The following is an 18,735-nucleotide window of genomic DNA, read 5'->3' on the forward strand; positions in this document are numbered from 1 at the left end:
CCTGACACCTTTGCAGCTGGATGACAGAACTCCTGGTTCCCCTGAGCTGGGCCCGACACTCATCATGAGCATCCAGCACGGGGGGTCAGGCTTCTAGGTAAGTTCAGCCCCTGGCCCAGGCTCCAGTCTACCACTGAGCATGGAAGGATGGACTGCTGGACCACGTTAGACTCTTCTGTACACTCTCCTGAGATGCTGTGCTAACTTCGCCTGCGGCATGGGCTTCCTATCGTCAACAAGTGTCACTCATGTTTCCGTGCTGGATATACTGTGAAGACATTTTATAAAACACCTGCATCTTAGGTGGGAAAGCTGAGAGTAGCCGAGGGCTGAGAAGGCCATGAGGGGTCAGCTAGAGCTCAGAAGCTTCTTTTCTGGAAGACCAGATCTCCTTCGTGACGTCTGGAAACAAACCCTAGCTTTGCCTAGAGAACAAGGGTCCAAGAACCTTTAGACACTTTTTAAGAATGCAGACTTGGGGTTGGAGTAAACATGGGAATAGAAGAACCACAAAAAGAGCCAGCAAGATGGCCTAAGAGAGGCACTTGCTGACCAGCCTGACCACCCAAGTCTATTCCCAGAATCCACAGGGTAGAAGGCAGAACCAACAGAACCAACTCATACAAGTCCTCTGACCGCCACAGATGAACTGTGATTTATACCACACACGAGCCTCTCTCTCTCTCTCTCTCTCTCTCTCTCTCTCTCTCTCTCTCTCTCTCGTTCTAGAGGATCAGAGACCCTCTCCTGGCCTCCATTCGTGCCAGAGAATGTAGTTATACAGCCATACATACAGGCAAACATCAATACTCATAAAATAAAGTACAGAAAGGACAGGCTGGGCTGGACATGGTTTAGTAACAGCACTTAGGAGGCTGAGGCAGGAGGCTGGTGAAATAAAGCCAACTATTCATGAAAAGCAGAGGGCAGTGATCCCTGAGGACCTGTTTTGTTTTTATTTTGTTGATGGGGTCTTCATGTGGTTTGGGCTAGCAAGAAACTCACTACATAGCCCAGGCTGGCCTTGAACTTGTAGTTCTCTGGCCTCAGCTGGCATCTCTGAAGGCTGTTTTAAGGAAGAACCTGTATTCATGAAGTTTCCTGTGGCTACTGTAATTAGCACACAGCACAGCCCAGATGCCTTAAAACAGCAGAAATGCATTTTCCCCCCATGGCTGCAGAGTACAGAAATCTCAGATCAGTCTTACTGAGTCAAAAACCAAGGCCAAGAAGCGATTCTGAACTCCCCCACAAGCCCTGGGGGAATTTGTTTTGTGCCTTGTCTAGCTTTGGTGGCTGCCAGCATTCCTGGGTTTGTGACCATGTCACTGCAATTCAGAGCCAGCACCACAGGTCACACCTGCCATGCATTGCCTTCTGGGGACGTGTGAAGTCCGTCTTCACTTTTGTCCATGGAGATGTGCGATTGCACTGAGGCCCCAGAGAACCTAGACTGAGCCCCAGCTCGAGCACCTTGAGTTAATCACACCTGCAAACTCATTTTGAAATGAGGGGACGTTGGCAGGGCCTGAGAAACAGGCCATAAGCATCTTGGGGACCATTTTCTGCCTGGCACAGAAAACTTTGCCTGCATCTGCTTTTGCTGTTTTGAATTCTGCACAGCAGGCTTAAGATCAACTGCTCTGAAGAAGAAGGCAGTGAGCTGGAATAGCCACAAAGCTTGAATAAGATGACACCAAGGCCAAAAATAATACACAGAAGACTCAAGAGCATCCTCCGATGGGCTCCGTCTTACAGAGAAGGATAAAAGAGAGCGGGGTCATTACAAGAATTGGAAACTGGACACTCAGTGTCAGGGACACCAGAATGAATAAATAGCTCGGTGTTGTGGGCAGGAGGCAGGAGGAAAGCATGTTGAGCCTCTCATAGGACCGAAGTTCTTGTATTTAACCCCAGCTAGACCACGTAGCTGTAACATTGATCAGACCTCAGCCTAGGTCCCTTGGAAAGCAAATGTTCACAAGCTACCACTTCAGTAAGGAGTGAGAGGCGGAGGGGAGAGGAGAGAGGACCAAGGCAGGGAGGCCGCATTCACAGCCACGCAGGAGCGCAAGGCCAGATGCGTTTTTGAAGGGCCTGAGAGACTGCAGAAGACCTGTCTCACGACCTCTTTCCAGAGGGAGAAGGAGTCACAATTTATCTCCTGGTCCCTATCTCCCCAAACCAAAGGGGAAGCCCGGGGGGGGGGGGGGCATTAGCCACCTGAACTTGTAATGTGTGCATGTGTGTACGCCTAACCGTACTGCATGAAGAGATCCTGACGGGAGTCCTCCTGGAAGGAGTCACCTGATGGAATCGGCAGCCTGACCAGAGACAGGTGGTGCAGATGGTACCTCAGGTGGCACATTAACAACTGTCACATAAAACCCACATATTGAAGGTTCCTACGATGACTAAACATGCCTGCCAGGGGCTCATTCGTACAAGGTTTATGTATATATTAGTCAGGGTTCTCTAGAAGAACAGAACTGAATATAAATGTGTATATATATTCAGCTATATATTTAGTTATATCATTTTATATATATATATATCATCAGTCACACACACACACACACACACACACACACACACACACACACTATACACCATCAATACCTTACAGGCTGTGGTCCAGCTAGGCCAACATTGGCTGTCTGTTGTTGGAAAAGCCCAGATCTGGTAGTTGTTCCATCCATGAGGCTGGATGTCTCAGCTGGTTTTCTGTTTACAGTGGAGTAAGTTCTAATGCCATGAAGGACTGCCTCAGCAACAGGACAGATGAATTTGCCAGTGAAAATGAGGGCAAGCAGGCAGGAAGCAAAAGCTGCCTTCTTCCACGTCATTTATGTGGGCTGCCACCAGAAGGTGTAGCCTAGATTTAGGATGGATCTTCTCCAAAGATTCAGTCCAGAAAAATACGTTTTCTCAGCGATTCCAGGTGTGGCTGACAACGAAGATTAGCTAGCCATTGTGTGATCCTAAAGGGTATTCTTAAACGTCAGCCCAGGTAGCATATGTGGCCCTGCATGCAGATTCCTGGCCTAAAAGTTTCACCAGGAAGCTGTAGGAGACAATGTCTGAATGAAGATGATGGTATCTGACCTTCTGGGGCCATGAGTGAGCCCCTCCCTTAAGCTAAAGCTATTTACTGATTGACCCACTACCTGCTAGTCTGATCATTAACTTACCTTACCTGTTAACTCTAGTCAACCGTCTGTCTGTCAATCCTTCCAACTAACTCTACTCAGCCCTTCGTATACAGTGCTGGCACCCACCTCACCTGGTCCAGGTAGCTCACCAGTTGTAGAACTGTCATCACAGCAGGTAAAGATACAATCACAGCCATTCAAAGAACTCCTCAGCCACCAACCCTGGCCTTTGTGTGTACAGCCCAATCCCAGAGTGTTTTAATGTTTTTAAGTTATTTTATGCATATGAGTGTTTTACTTGCATGTATGTCTGTGTACCACATGCATTCTTGGTGCCTATGGAGACCAGAAGAGGACATTTGATCCCCTTAGACTAGGGTTACAGATGATTGTGAGCTGCCATGTGGGTGCTGGGAATTGAACCCAGGTCCTCTGGAAGAGCAGCCAGTGATCTTAACCTCTCAGCTGTCCTTCCAGCTCCAGGCCCAGTGGAGCGTTGTGGAACTCAAGGCTGAGAACCCGAACAAGGGTAACTTTCTCAGGTGTCTCTGAAGGTCATGTTAATTCGCGTCCAATTTGCATAATCAGATGCAGCATGCATAAACAATTTAAGTTGGTGTGGAGTCTGAGGTTCAGGATTCAATCATTCCCTTCAGGTTTCTGACCCAGAGTGTTTAAAGATGGGACGCAAGGTGCCAGTTTACGTGGTAAATGTTATTGTTTATTTGTATGTGAGTGTCTGCATGTACACAAGGAGGTCAGAGAGTTATCACAGTATCAAATAGAGTTAGAGGCCGCTGTGAGCTGCCTGATATGGGTGCTGGGACTTGAACTCGGGTCTTCTGCAAGAGTGGAGTATCTCTCTTAGCCACTGAGCCACCTCTCCAGTCCAGTTTCTGTATTAATTCTTTGAGGAGGTGCAAGCTTCTGTCGACTAGTAGTAGATAAATGTAGCTGATGTCAGCAGTTTGGATCAAGGTTCTGGTGTCTAATGTATTTCCTCTCGAGTCTAAGCTCTAACCCCAAAGTCCCTTCAGTGAGGGGCCAGAACCAAGGCCCAGCCTGCCTTAGCACCAAAGCATATGAAAAGAGAAAAGGTCAACTTAATGAACTAATGAACGAATTGCACCCAGGCCTCATGCACGTTAGGCAGTGCTCTTCCAACTGAGCTACACCCCAGCCCAACTTCCTATTGCTGCCGCAACAAATTCAGTGGCTGGAAACAACAAAAATATGTTCTCTCACAGTTAGAGAGGTCAGAAGCATTGATGAAATAAATCAATGAAATAAATTGATGGTACAAACAGAGCCATGGTCTCTAGAGCAGTGGTTCTCAACCTGTGGGTCTTGACTCCCATGGCTTATCTCTATCTCCAAAAATATTTATGTTATGATTCGTAACAATAGGAAGATCATAGTTATGAAGTAGTGATGAAAATAATCTTCTGGTTGGGATCACCACAACATAAGGAACTGTGTTAAAGGCTACAGGCCCTAGAGGAGTTGTATTTGCTTCCTCCAGTTTCTGGGAGCTGCCTTTATTCCTTGCTCTTGTGCCTTCCACCTTGACTCCAGCGTCAGCAAGCAACCTTCTCCAGCCTCTGCTCCTCCATCACAGCTCTTTTCCGGCTCTCCTGCCTCCTTCTTCTGCTTTTAGGGACCCTTGTGATCATTCTGGAGCTACCTAGCAACCCAGCATTGTCTCCCATCTCAGAATCTGTGCCCAGGTTTCCTTGCTGTCTTTCACATATCCACAGGTTCTGGGGTCGAGGATGCAGTTGTTTCTGAGGGGCAACCTCTTCCTGCCACATCTGACAGGCTCAATTGCAGAGGAGAATGAAGCGCCGTTTAGGAAACAGCTGGATGTATGTCCAAGATACTCAGCTGACCGCCAAGCCCTTTGCTGCAAGAGGACCGCAGGATTGCTGAGAGACAAGGGAGTCAGGAACCCAGATACCGAAGTGAATCTGAAACCATGTTTGTTAGAAGATACGGGAAGAAAGGCTGAGAAGGTGACTTATTGCATAAGAGGGCTTGCTGTGCAAGTATGAGGATCTGAGTTCAAATCCCCGGCACCCATGTAAAAGCCAGGTGAAGCCTCCCCCCGCCAGAAGTATACACCCGTGTGTTTGTATTACCCGTGTACATATACACCACACACACACATTTAAATTTTTAAACAATAGTAAAAGAATAAGTAAATCTTAAAATAGAAAAGAATACACAAAAAGGCTTTTGGATCAAGGAACAAGGTGCACAGAAATAAATGAGACCCAGCCAGAGGCAGCAGGCTCACTTCAGTCTACCAACTGGTCTACCTCTCTTTTAGGCGAGTCTACTAATGCGAACTGTCTGTTACCCGGCTCTAGGACAATTATGAGTTGTGTGGCCTTGGGCATGCTTTTTGTCTCTTGTCTCTGTGAACTGGGAATGGACTTCCTACCAGCTAGTGCCCGGAGCTCTGGGTACTAAATTAAATGAGACTTTTATGAAAAAAAAAATTCTTTTGAGGAGACAAAGGTCGGGAAGTGGGCAGTAGTGTTAAGAACCACCCCCACTGATTATGTCAGTTACTGTGGGCAGCGCAGACAGAATTAAAGCCCACAGGAACTGCAATGCTTCTTGGCACTCGCTAGCCTGGAATTTCAGAGTGGAGCCCTGCTGCTTCAGGAGACCATGTGGCATGTTGTGAGCCACAGACCTAGCAGGACACCTTCTCCAGTCAACAGCAGATCTGGGGCGCCATCCAAATCGGAGCCGGGAGAAACCAGAGCTCTGCCCTTACTCTGTCCTCCGCCTGTCAGTCCCTGCCACCTCTCTCAGCCTGATCTGATCTCTCTCTGATCTGCCCAGGGCCTTGAACATTTTTCTTTCTCATTCTTCTGGGTGGATTCCAGAGCAAGCATCCATCTCCTTCCCCTTCGAGCCTCGTCTCCTTGGAGTTCACATGGGTGCCTGAGAAGAGAGGTTTGGTGTGGTGGTGCCATGCCCTGGATCTTCTCTGTGCTGTCCTCACTCTGAGGCAAGGGAACTACAGAAATCTCACTAAAGCTGCCCAGCACACCCGGAGCTTGGAAACATATCAGGCTCTTTTAGGGAAACTTAACCGCAGAAAGAGTTGCCAGTTCTCAGCTGAGGCATGGAAGGCCTGTAATTGTTTTTTTATTTTTATTTTTTTACTTTTTATTTTACTCTTTGGGGGTCCACCACCTAGCTCCCAAATAAATACGCAGAGACTTATTAAGAGTGCTCGGCCTAGGAGACAGAGACAGAGTCCCACATTGGAGCACCAGACTACAACCCCAAGGTCCAAATCAGGAGCAGAAGGAGAGAGAGCACGAGCAAGGAACTCAAGGCCATGAGGGTGCACCCACACACTGAGACAATGGGGATGTTCTTTCGGGAACTCACCAAGGCTAGCTGGACTGGGTCTGAAAAAGCATGGGATAAAACCGGACTTGCTGAACATAGCAAACAATGAGGACTGCTGAGAAGTCAAGAACAATGGCACTGGGTTTTGATCCTACTGCACATACTGGCTTTGTGGGAGCCTAGGCTGTTTGGACGTTCACCTTACTAGACCTGGAAGGAGGTGGGAGGTCCTTGGACTCCCCACAGGGCAGGGAACCCAGTCTGCTCTTTGGGCTGATGAGAGAGGGGGAGTTGATTGGGCAGGGGGAGGGATATGGGAGGCAGTGGCGGGGAAGAGACAGAAATCTTTAATAAATAAATAAATTAATTAAAAAAAAAAGAGTGCTCGGCCTTAGCTAGGCTTGTTTCTAGCTAGCTTCCTTAACTTAAATTTGCCCATTGACCTTTGCCCCTGGGCTTTTCCCTTTCTCTGTTCTATGTATCTTGCTTTCCTTCTTACTCAGTGGCTGGCTGGCACCCTCCTCTCTTCCTTTTTCTTTTCTCGATCTCTCCTCTTTTTCTCCCAAGCCTACATTTCTCCTCTTATTTATTCTGTCTGCCTGCCAATCCTACCTATCTCTCTCCTGCCTAGCTACTGGCCATTCAGCTCTTTATTAGACCAATCAGGTGTTTTAGGCAGGCAAAGTAACACAGAGTTAAACAAATGCAACATAAGGAATGCAACACATCTTTGCGTCATTAAACAAATATTCCCCAGCATAAACGAATGTAACACATCTTCAACTAATATTCCACAACAAAAGCCTAAGCCCCTAACTCTTGCTGAGGTGTTCTTAGGAAGGTCATATCCAGGAAAAAGAGCAGATAGCAAGGAAGACCCCCCTCGGGGTCAGGGGTCCCCTGCTGGCTGTGCTCCTGGAAAAGTAGCCCATCTCACAAGGCTGGCGCCATCTCTCTAGACCCTGTCTGATGGGCTGAACTGAGTGAACGGCAGAGAATACTCCCATCATTCATTGGGTGACAGGGGCTGCAGCCTCCTTTTAAGAGGGGGAGAGTGGCTCCCTAAATGGCGTAGAATAAGGGGCAGCCTGAATTTCTTTTTCTTCTAAGATACTTTATTTTGGGACCAAAGAGATGCCTCAGTGGTTAAAAGCTCTCCTGCTCTTGCAGAGGACCAGAGTTTGATTCCCAGGACCCACGTGGCACTTAGAATCTTCTGAAATCCCTGCTCAAGAGGTTCCAACGCCTCTTTTGGTTTCTTTGGGCACCTGCTTTCATGTACACACATGCGCACACACACATGTGCATACACGCACGCACACACACGTATATACACACACGCACACACATGTGCATACACACACATGCGCACATACATGCGCATACACACACATGCACACACACAAAAACCCCTAAACAAAAATAAAATATTAAGAATTTTTCATTTTCTTTTCAGCCAAGGGAAGTATATACATGTGATGGTATACATATCAGCCTGTGTCAAGGCCTTAGGATAACTTTGTGTAGTGGGTCCCAGGGATTAAACTCTCGTCATCAGGCTTGGCTGCAAGCATCTTTGCCTGCTGAGTCATGGAGCCATCTCAAAGTCGCTTTCTTTCTCTTTTATTTGATAATACAATAACAACAACAACTCTGTGTGTGTACCCATGCATGTGTGCACCTGTGTTCCTGGCTATTGTTGTTAAAGAAGGCACATTATAGTGTGGAGACTTGAAGTATGGGGCCGTGTGGCACATATCAGATTCACTTGGGGGAAGCCCTAGGAGCAGGCGACATCTCATAGGATTAGCAGCGACCAGCAGGAGAAGCTAGTGAGTGCTGATTGGTGAGACATGACAGAGGGCATGTGAATTAAGAAGCCGGATGGAGCAAACAGCACCCGCTTCAAATACCACCCCCGCACCGAATGTCTCAAAGGCTGGTACACCAAAAGGCAGTATCAGTTTGCGGTTGAACTCTTCCGACATGGGCAACTATGGTTCTGCATCAGTCAGGACCCATTTGCTGTTATGATAAAGATCCATGAGCCTCAGCGACTTGACACTACAAATGCATTCCAGTCCATGATACAGTCTGATACAAGTCAGAGGGAGAGCAGGCCTCTGCACGGGCACTGGAGATGCAGGCTTCTTCAACATCTCTGCCCCCAGTGGATGAGAAGACAGGAGCACCAGCAGGGTACCAGGGAGGTGAGGGGATCCTCCTCTATTCATTGGTCAGACTAGACACATCATCTCTCTGACAGACTAGGAAATACATACCAACTGGGTGCTGAGGACAGGGAGGACATAGCTTTAGAGGACATCAGGCCTGTTCTGTCGCTGTGCTCAGGACAGAAGCAGATGGACCATGGTCTTTACTGATGCAAATCTCCTGATCTGCCCCGAGGGGTTGGTGCCTTCACCTGCTCATCCAGCGACACAGCTGACTTCATGTCATGCTGGAACTCCATTTTTCAGGAGTTTCAAGAGCCCCTAAAGCCCAGTGTGGTGATCTGTGCTGATGGTCTCCTAGCCTCTTACTTGAGCCCAGGAGCTTGGGACCAGCCTGAAATCGCAGGATTTCATCCAAAAACTAAAATGAGGTCTGTGAACATTCTAGACGATGGCGAGTTTTTATTTGGTTTCTGAGAGAACCAGGAATTATTTGGAGTTAAATATGGGCATAAAGGGATTCACCAAGCTAAATTGTCTTCTTTGAATGTGGGGAGAAAAAAAATGAAGCTGACTCAGCACGTTTTGAAGATTGATTGACAGCGTTGCTGGAATGATTGCTGCTCCCAAGGTGCTGATTTTGAAGGCACACCACTGATTTGGACAAAGACATTTCCGTAAATGGACTATGGGCCTGACTTTGTAACTTTACATGTTGTCATTTATTCATGTACATATTGGTTCTCTTTTGCCTTGCTGAAAACGACCACAATGTGCAATTTTAAGTATTCTTTCTTTTCCTTGTTATGTGTATGGGGTGGTGTTGTTTTATAAGACCTTTCCTGGGGAGACACAACACACACATCGACTCACCCCAGATGGGGAGCCCACCACAGTACAGATGACACCAAAGTCTAACTTGGTGAACCATGAGTTTTACTGGGGTTACTTACAGGAGCAGAAGTGACTCACAGACAGCTACATCACCAGAGTCCAGCCCAAGCATGGGCGACAGCTCAGCAGATGGGAGAGCGTCCTTTCCAGGTGCCTCAGTTGGTCTAAAGGTCTTCCAGGCCGCTCGGCTAGTTTCTGCTTCTTGCAGGCAGATGGTCTGATCTAGCCTTCTTCGCAGCTTGGCTTCTCCCAGAGGGACTCTCAAACAGTCTTTATTTCTTACCCTGTCAGGGAGGAGCCTGGTGAATCTGGTCAGTTTCTGGAACTTCCTAAATCTCTTTTCAGTTGTTTACCTTTCTGCTTAAGGAGCTTCCTGCAGAATGGAATGTTTCCATCTCTGTGGAAACTGTTATACACTAGGTACGTGTGTGGACCCGTGTGATTGCATGTCATATGTATATATGTGTGCATGTGGAGGCCTGAAGATGATGTAGGGAACCCTTCTGGTCCCTCAATCAAACCCAGAGCTCACACTAATTCGGCTGGCACAAGTTTGCTCTGAAGCTGGCAAGCCGCCATGCCAACCCAGCATGTCCCTGTGTTCTGGAGAATCTTGGTTCACTCAGCATGCTTATACAGCAAAATCACTGAGCCATATCCCTAACCCAGTGTTAATTATTCTTGATGTGCCCTGCCAACCTAGCCAACCCGCCAGGGATTCGTCCGGTCACTCGGTACTTCCTGAGTGTCGACATGTGCACAGTTTGTCTTTATTCACCTCTGACACTTGATGACCACCATTGCTGTCATGGTTGCCTGAGGTCCCACATGTGGTACTGGAAACAGAACGTTCTAGGATGAAGAGGCAAGAATTGAGTGCAGCCTCCAGGTGGGCCAGCTGGCATTGGAATAGGCTATACTTGGATGATGCCACCAAAACCTTCTGAGAATTGTCAGTGCAGTGGCTCATGACTGGTCACTACCCTGGGCTGTTTTCTAATCTGTCCTCTATTAGCTGGCTGGGCTTCTCCTCTCACCCCCTCCTCACCCAACAGTGTCTGTATCATGCCGTAGGATGCAGCACCTCTATGTTAGCCCTCCATTAGACTTCTGTTCTAGCTGGATGCCATGGCTCATGCTTATAAGCCCAGAAACCAGGAGGCTGAAGCAGGAAGGATTGTCCTGAGTTTAACCTGTTCTCATAGAAAGTGCCAAGCCAGCAGGGGGTTCATAGCAAGATCCTGTCTCAAAATTAAAGAAACAAGTTAGCATTCTCTGTTTGCTTTGCTTGGAAAACCCTGAAGCATCCTTCAGGTAAGCAGTCTAATGTCTAAAACTAAGTATTAGAATTAGAGCCCTTTGTATTTATGTAAAATAACTCACAGTAAACAAACAGACTCCATCCTTTTTTCTAATCTGCTTGCTTGGCAAGACTAGGGACTAAGTATTTTATTTTATCTTATTTTATTTTGTGTGTATGGGTGTTTTGCCTGTATGTGTGTACAGTGCCCATAGGCCAGAAGAGGGAAAGAATCAAATCCCTGTCACTGGAGTTATAGACAGTTGTAAACAGCCCAATGGCTGCTGGGAATTAAATGCAACAATTTTGCAAGAACAGCAAGTGCTCTTAACTGCTGAGCCGTCTCTCCAGTCATATGCACACACACACATATATGTATGTATGTATATATACTTACATATATATATGTATTTCAATAGCCAGAGCCTAGCATATTGTCTAATGTCCACTGGTACAGAGTAGATGTACAGCAGCCGCTTCTCGAATGACCATTTGACTGTGACTCTGCATTACTGAAAGCTGCACACAGTCTCGGGTAGGAGTGGTTTCAGCTGCTGATGCATGTTAGAATTGTTGGGGGAGCTTGCAAGGAATACTGATGCCCAACTCCCATGGCTGGGGAGTCTGGTTTAGTAGAGGAATCCTATGCAGTAGAATTTTGTATAAAAGTCAATCCCCTGCCCACAAGTCTACAGTCCAGACATTGGTCTGATGTCCAGTTTTTAGACTATGCCTAGTGTCTCCATCTCTCAGAAGGCTCTTGGAATTCTTTCCCAGAACATTCCGGTACATATGGTTTATCCTTGGGCCTTTTCAAAATGGCTCTGCAGCATCAGGCCACACCATCAGAGGTTGCGGAAGTGTATGCCACAGGCCTAGGAGAAATGCATTTAGTTCTGTGTCAACCAACAGCTAAGAATAAGAACTAGGAGGGGAAGGAGTGAAATATGGGGAAGTTGATGGAAAGAAGGCATAAACAGAACAAAGAGGCTGAGGAAGAGGTGACAGAGAGAATGATCCAGAGGCCCTTGAACAAAAAGAGAAGCTGAGATGCCCAGAAACTGAACCACAGGCAAAACACCTATGATCAGACAGCAACTCTTGGCTAGGGTCCAGCAGAATGCGGGGAGGATGGAAACTTCCAGACTCGTGTTGAGTGGTGTGGAGAAAAGCAGCCAGGGGAGTGTGGCAGATCTGCACTGCAGGAAGGTGGGTGTGTAGTGTGCACGTGATCCTGGACTGAGTCAGAGGAGAAAGGGTGACTGATCCTGGATCTGGCTCTTGAGACGTGCACAGCTATTGTTGATGGCTGACCGCACTAATCTCTCTGCCCACAATGGGACTCTGGGCTTTCTGCTCCTTCCCTGGGGCCCTGGCCACTTTGCCCAATGTCCCGGCATCCCAGGAATTTCCCTGCTGTTCCAGAGAGGATGTTTCATGCTGCAAGGTTTTGCAAAATAGAGAAGGTTTATCAGAATCCTATTGCACCAGCGGAGAATGTTCCAGGCTCCTTGACGTTTACAGTGTGTAACTGATTTTATCGGAGGAATGTTGTTTGGACTGGAGTGGCCTTCTCCAATGGGTAGACAAGAGACGGAAGGTCATCTGAGGATCCTCCCCAAGCTATGGAAGTTGGTGCTCAGCATTGCTGTACATAACGCTTGGGACCCTGGCCAAATCATGAGCAACCCTTCCTCCTTGGAGGAGGTCCCGGCAGTTTCCAGAGGGACTGGGTGTTTACATTCTCACCTTGGCCCTGAAGGGCAAAAGCCCCGAGCCTAGCACTGATCTGCAGAGAAACAGCAAGGAAAGTCTCTCTAGCCTTAGCTTAACTCTGTCTGGACAAAAGCAGACCATTCCTGACATTCCAGAAAGGGGACAATAAGGCTTCTCCTAGGCGGATTAAAAACACAGAAAGGGGTTTATTCCTTTAGCTCTTTGGTCAGCATCCCAAAGGCCCTCTGCTTCCTGGAACTCTGAGCAAAACAGCATAGACGCAGCATGTGTTCCACGAGAGGCTGGGGTTCTGCCTCTTCTCGTCCAGTTCCTGAGAGGTTGGGTCAGCTCTGCAGCTGGTGTGCCATGGGCCTTCGGAACAATAGATCTCCGGGCAGAGGAAGGTGCCAAAAGGCATGCAGAGGCCCAACCTGGGATGGGAAAGGGAGGAGTAGACAAGAGAGGCCAGAAGTCTTCGTCCCTAGTGGGAGGGTAGTAAGTCTCTTTGTAGTGGATAGGGTGGAACTGTCTCAAGAGCAGCTGCTGACCAGCTGAGGAACAAGTTGGGTAACCACGGAGCACTCTTCCATGCTCCATCACAGCAGGCTGGGTGGGTCCCTGACAGGTCTAAGTCATGTCATGACAACTATTTTTAGGTTGGCTAGAATAGTATCCCTTGTGTTCTAACTCCTAGAATATGTGAATGTGATCTTATTTGAAAATTGTCTTTGCTGATGTAGTGAAGTTAAAACAAAACCATACTGGATTCCGGAGGGCTCTCACACTATCTGGGTCCTTAGAAGAAGGCCACAATGCATGGTGAGGGAAAGTGCCCATGTCAGGCTGGAGGCACAGACGCCAAGCCAAGGATTGCTGGTTGCCACTAGATGCTAAGAAAAGGCGAGAACTGTTCCTGCCTTATACCCTTCAGTCAGAATTCTGTTAGTGGGCAAATTCCTGTCCTAAGCCCCCCACCCCGCCCCTGCACTGATGGTACCTGGGTAGGAAGCTAACTGCCTATTCTCCACAGTCTCCCAGCCGTCCAGCCGGCCTCTTCAGATCTTCCATTTCACAGATAGCCTCATCTCCTGCCTTACTAGGGAAATTGAGGTCCTGAGACAGAGATTTGGACTCTCAGGTGGACCCTGCTCTCCCCGCTCTATCCTCCCTTCCAGTCCTTGCACCCGACTTCAGCCTGCATCCCCTCCTGCATCCTCCCCTGGGTCCTCTGCCATCACCACCATGACTCCTCTCCACCTCTGTCCTTCTTCCTTCCAAGTAGATCCTTTCCCTGTCCAAATTCTGCACCAAAACCAACACAGCTCCCTCACTCATCACCCCTGTAGTTACTGGCCCAACTCACTCTGTCCACCAAACCCAACCCTCTTGAGACATTCTCTCAGCCAGCTGGGCTTCACCTCTCACTCCTTGGCATGCCTCTCGTGTGGCTTCTGTTCCAGTCACCATTCTTGTTATGATTCCTGGTCACAAGTGCTGCCAAAGCCATGGATTCTCTCAGTCTTTGCCTTACTTGACCTTCTTTGGGGTTATACACTGTTGACCACACCCTCCGTCCCTTGGTTCTGATGACACTACCACCACCCACTCACCACTCTCCCCACCCCCCACTCTCCTCCACCCTCTCCACGGATCCTTTCCAGTCTCTTCTGGCGGGGCCTTCTCTCTAGGGCATGTCATGTCGGGCTCTCTAGAGCTCATGCTTGGGGCTCTTTGACTACAGTTCTCCCGCTAGATGATCTCATCCCCTTTTGCTTAGAGTGAGACCTCAGGCTTGGACTTCTTCTCTCAGCATCGAATCCACAGACTCAGAGGTACACTTGCCACTGCCACGTGGACATTTATTTTCAAGTCACCTGGGACCCATGCCCAAAACCCAATCAGTGGTCTTGACTTCGAAGACCTACTACCCATACCTAGGTTGGCCCCTCTTCTTTGTGAATGGTACCAGCGTCTGTCCAACCATACAAGACAGAAACTCAGGAAGCCTTGGCCAACATTGCTTATGGATGTTTACTTCCTACAGCCTCTCAAATGCATAGCATCCTTGGAACTCGCTGCTGTCCCTCTGGTCTGAGAGTGCTCATTTCCTCACTTGAACTTTAAGAGTCTGCGTACCAGCTCTCAATTCTGGATCATCCCTCTCATCACTGAACAATGCTATCTAATTCTATATCATGTCACCCCTCGCCATTTCCCTTTCACCCCACTGTACCCCATCTCTCTGAGCTAAAATCTGATAGTGACTTCCTAATCTCTTAAAGCACAGATTCTTAAAATGTGGTGCTGGGCACCCCAGGTCTAAGTAGTCTCACCGTCTTTGGACTGGGTCACCTCCATGCTTCCTTGTTCACTGGGCTCTAGTCATCCTGGATTACTTCTCTCAGTCTTTTATTATTTACAATCTTATTTTATGTGTAGGTATTGCATGTATGTCTGTGCATCACATTCATGAAGTACCTGCGAGGCCAGAAGAGGGCATCAGATCTTCTGGAACTGGAGTTACAGACAATCATGAGCTTCCACATAGTTGCTGGGAATTGAACCCAGGTCCCTGGAAGAGCAGCCAGTGCTCTTAATTTCTGAACCATTTCTCCAGCTCGTGGTTTTCTTTTTTCCTTTACATTTATCTTATTCCAAGTCGTCCTGCCTTCAGGCTTGTACATATACTTCTAACTTCCTTTGGACCTGGCTAACAACCTAGACAGCGGTCAGATCATGATTCAAGCTCATTTTACAGGGAGATGGCCATGACCTCCTGAGTGCTCTTCTTCAGGGCCCGTCCGCAGACACAGGCTTATGATGGTGCTCTTTTGGTGGATGTCTTCTTCAAACCTTTAAGCTCTGAGCTCAGAGGCTCATGCCACCCGCAGCCCAGAGCCAGGCACAGGGTAGTCCCAGCAGGAATAGTTACTGGATGACTAAATGAAAGAAGGCATTGTGTCGGCTTCCGTTGGTAAAAGATGAGGAAAGTGCAGAAGTTCCAAGAAAGCAGCTCATAAATCTAGTGGGAGGAGAGACAAGCCGATGAGAGGATGAATAAACAAGACCCAGGATGGGTTAGCGTGAGAAACTTGCAGCCTTCCCACAGTGATGCTTCAAGCCAGCTCTCTGCTCCCAGGCTAGGCTCAGATCAGGTGTCTGCTGACTAGCTTGCCAACCTCTGGAACCCATAATCACCAGCATCTGGGCATCCCCGGAGTGGTCTGCCGTGTAGTCACTGCTGGGTCCAAGCCTTGGCGATGCTAGCTTATTCTGCCACAGATGGAGCAAAGTGGGCACACTTGAGAGGCCCTGCTGATAACAGCATTGTGTGGTTAGAACCATGGTGCTCAGAAGAGCTCTTGGTGACCTCATCATATCCTCAAACCAACCCCAGTGAGGCATCAAAAGGTAAATGGGCTTTTTTCTTAGTGGACAATTGGGAACACTGAAGTCAATAGTGATCACTTGACTTGGCTGAGGAATGGGAACATCTTAGGGACAGAACTTGGAGAAAACCCAAGGTTTTCTCTACTGACCAATGGGCAGAGGGCACGCTGTTCTGGGGCCTCTTCCGCTTATTCACTTTGGGGCATCTTCGGCAAACTACAGAATATTCAAGTCACTGGGCCGGAGAGTTCACCTGATTCTCTGCCCTTTTCAGACCAAGAAGGAAACTTCCATGCTTCCTTCCCTCCCAGGCACCCTGGTGCCTGGTGGTAGCCATTGTTAGCCCCTCCCCAGTCCTCCCTCTCCCCTTTGCCTCTGTGTGGAGGCTGCATTTCCCAGCTTCCTTCCCAGTTGGGTGAAGCCTATTGTCGCCTTCTCAGTAGTGTTCTGTGAGAGGAAGTGAGGCATGCCCCTCCCAGGCCTGCCTCCTCAAAGTTTCTCCTGCTTGCCTCCAAGATCTTTTCACCTCTGGCTGATGGGAACACTGACTCCCAAAGCAGAGTTGGAAGCCATGGACTGTAAAATGGCAGAGCCAGAGAGTGTCCAGCCCTAAAAAGATCTTGAGAAAGGCACCTGGCAGCCCTCCCATCAGTGTGGAAGGTTGTGGGATGAGCGAGAATGAAGCATCCTCACGGGGATGAAGGAGTCCTATTTGTTACTGCAAAACAAGGTGTGAACAGTTCTCTAAACGCTTTGACCCCGTAGTATCGGAGGCAGAACCACTGAATTCCTGCCAATTTCCCTGACAGCCCCGTGGTTGCCCTCACATCCCTCTGCAGCCCCAGCCCACAGATCCCTCGAATTTATCCTGAGATGTTTCCAGCCTTGTTCAGCAAACAGACTCCAGGCTCCTCTAGTCCCTAGTAACAGGTACCTATTATGAATATCGGAGCACCCACGCTAGCCTTCTGGCCCTTCTCACCTTCCCCTCCAGGATGCCAGCTCTCAGGCCGTTCCCAGTCCCTCCTCCCGCCCTACAGCTCCCTGTTCTTGGTGATGTTTTTCCCACCCTTGCTTCACTCCCTGATCTTCTTACCCAACTTTTTTTTTTCTCTCTCTCTCTCTCCTCCAAAGAGATAGCCCTGGCCTCGGCCAGTTCAGTTCGTTCAGTTCGAGGCAGCCATGGCTGCTTTGGGCTTCCCAAAGGCCTCTGGCTATTCTTTCTTCCACATTTACAACACACCTTTCTTCCAACTGCACCCACAGAGGGGTCCAGTTGGATGGTTTCACTGTGTCCCCATTTATGTGTCCGTAGGCACCTGTTTCTACAGCCTTGCCCCTGCACCTTAAAACACCAGGGAAAGAACAGTCTTAGCAATCATCCGGGATAATCTGTTCTAGAGATGGAGAAAGTAAGGCACAGATCACTGAGTGGTGGTAAAATCAGGAAAAGAGGCAGTTCCCATTGTTTGCAAGTGTCTGTGCTAAGTGTGACCTCCCTGCCGACTCCTGCTTTGTCCTAGGAGATGAGAAGGTACTAGGTCCCATCTACACTGTGGTCAACCTTCACAGTTTCCCCCTGCGTCTCCCCCTTTATCCACTGGTTAAGCTGGCAGTTACTCAGAATGTTCCATTGATTTAGATGGTAGAGAGATTAGAGAGATAAATCTAAGCCTCCACAGGAGGGGCAGGTGGCAGGTGCAATGCCCTGGGGTGTTGACAGGAAACGTAAGATTCCCAAGTGAGCTTTCTGAAGGCACATGGGAAGCCTGGACAGGCCTTTTACCCCTTAAACCTTCCTGTTTGCCTGAAAGGGTGACTTGGTCTTTGGCTAGTCTTCCTTTCTGTTGAAGGGAGGGAGCTGCAGTGACCAGGGCCTCTGAGCACAGTGTACTGGCCTATTGGAGCTTGTCTAGCTGAGTCTGGGCCGCTGCATAGTCCTGTGTTAACGGGAGCTTTGTCCAGAGATGTTAAGATGTTAAGCTGAGCTCATGCCTGGATTCTTTCTTTTCCCTTTCTTTCTTTCTTTCTTTCTTTCTTTCTTTCTTTCTTATTGAGAGGTCTGAACACTTCATGTGAGACCTCAAAAGCTAGGTTTCTTTAGTGGTTTTATAAACGCAAACCCAAATTCTCTACTCTTTGCTCATTGGTATAAGGTGAACTTATTTATATGGAGCATCCTTTGTTTTCTGCCAAATGACTCACTTGCCCTGAGTCACCAGAAGATGGGTCTGGGCCCATCTGCAGCTGCCCTGGACATTATGATCCGCTCGTTCCCCTGGAGGTGGGTCTCGGAGACAGAGAGCTGCGGAGAAGCCCGTTTTCCTGAGCACTTGGTAAACAGACAAAGAACCCTGGCACATCCAAGAGCATCCCAAGGGAGCTGTGGTTTTCATTTTGGTTGAGACATTGTCTGAATTATTGACAACTCTAAACTATGAGGTAAGAATGAAACCACGTGGTCACCCAGTGAGAAATCCTTTGTTGGTTCTCCTACAGTCTCAAGCAAGTTGGTTCCCCATTTTGGGCTGCTCTTTCTTTACTTACAAACTAAGAGATCTGGGTCCTAAATTTTGGGCATTGTGTCATTTGTTTTCTGGGAGTGGGGGAATAAGGACACACAGAACTGGAAATACCAAGCAAATTTATTGACACCCAGTCTTGGAACATCTCCCCTAAAAGTTTCATTTCAACTTCAGTGTAGGCTGTGTATCGGTTTTGCTTAATTTGCATATTT

Source organism: Microtus oregoni, unplaced genomic scaffold, assembly GCF_018167655.1.
Source record: "Microtus oregoni isolate MIOR12 unplaced genomic scaffold, Mior012 000023F_ref0000262, whole genome shotgun sequence".
Lineage (NCBI taxonomy): Eukaryota > Metazoa > Chordata > Mammalia > Rodentia > Cricetidae > Microtus > Microtus oregoni.